General features: G+C 44.1%; 1 pseudogene; it reads right to left on the bottom strand.

Annotated features, from left to right (window-relative positions):
- Window positions 1-572: 572 nt before the first annotated feature.
- Window positions 573-990, bottom strand: LOC106144107 (annotated as a pseudogene).
- Between the last annotated feature and the right edge of the window lie 315 nt (window positions 991-1,305).

Below are 1,305 nucleotides of genomic sequence, written 5' to 3'. Positions count from 1 at the left end.
AAGCGAGTCTCAGAGAACTGTTTCACTCTAATGCATAATTGAGAAGAAAGCTCTCCTGAATAGCCATCTCTCACTCTTCCTGTGTAACAGTTCAGGCAAAAACAAGGAGAGGGAGGAAAGAAAAAAAAAATCCTCCCCAGGAGGTGCCCCTGGCTGCAGTGCTCCTTCTGCTGTCAATCAGCCGGGGAACCATCTGGCCCACTTTAGATTTCTGGAGCCACCAAGCACATCTGCTGTGCTCTTCTAACGTCACGTGTAGAACCTGCCGGAAGCTGTGAGATGAACAGGAGAGCCAGAGTAAGCTGCATGAAGCTGAAGCTGGGTCCGTCTCAGTTCACGGGGAGACACTGAGACTAGAGCCACCAAGTGAATGGTTCACGTCATAACTCTAAGGTGTGAGAGACTGGATCTTCGTGTTTCTGAAAGATTAGGGAGATGCATGTATTCACAAACTATAACAATGTTTAAAATTCAAGTTGTCATTCACGAGTTCCTCGTTTTTGTTTCATTATTATTGCTGTTTTGATTTTATTTCACAGTCCATGAAGGCTTTTTATTTATGTTTTGTATCTCTAGAAAAAGAATCCCAGGATTTTCCCTCCTGTGTGTTTTCATCTTTCTTCTTCATGGTCCATGATGCCAGCTGAGGTTGTCAGTACAATAGACAATAGAACTATGGAGGAATAAGCCAAACTGACGGGATGGGAGCAGATTGTTCTCCCATTTTTCTAGGTCTTTGAGTTGTACATCAAATCTAGGGCTTATCACTCCACACTTGTTCAACCTGCGTGTGAGGTTCCCAATGGTCTTCCCAGCTCTGTGGCCGTCAGTGATTTCAAATTCTCACCAGTGTAACCATGCTTCATCATCAGGTAGGAGCTGAACAATGACTTTGGAGCAGGACCTGATGAGGACCTGGCGTTTGCCTCTCTTCTCAGCATTGTTGATGCTCTTGAGGGCATCAGCCAGGACATGCATGCGCACCATGGTGGCAGCGTGGAAAGATGTCAGAAAGAAGTGCTATTTTGATTTTTGAGACAGGATCTCATATAGCTCAGGCTGACATAGAACTCACTATGTAGCCAAGGCTAGCCTCGAACTTCTAGTCTCCTACTTCCACCTCTCAAATGCTGAGTTTATAGGCATGTACCATCACACCTGTCTTAAAAATTTGGATTTCATTTTTTTTGTACAAATTCAACCCAGGGTATTATGTATCCTATAAAAGTGCTATACCATTGAGCTAGTTTGTTCTGAGAAAAAAAAAATCTCGGGCTTGGAGCCTGAACCCAGTGCTTACCAAGC

Source organism: Microtus ochrogaster, linkage group LG1, assembly GCF_000317375.1.
Source record: "Microtus ochrogaster isolate Prairie Vole_2 linkage group LG1, MicOch1.0, whole genome shotgun sequence".
Lineage (NCBI taxonomy): Eukaryota > Metazoa > Chordata > Mammalia > Rodentia > Cricetidae > Microtus > Microtus ochrogaster.
Note: the sequence above shows the minus strand (reverse complement) of the source record. Positions and strands in the feature narration are given on the sequence as shown.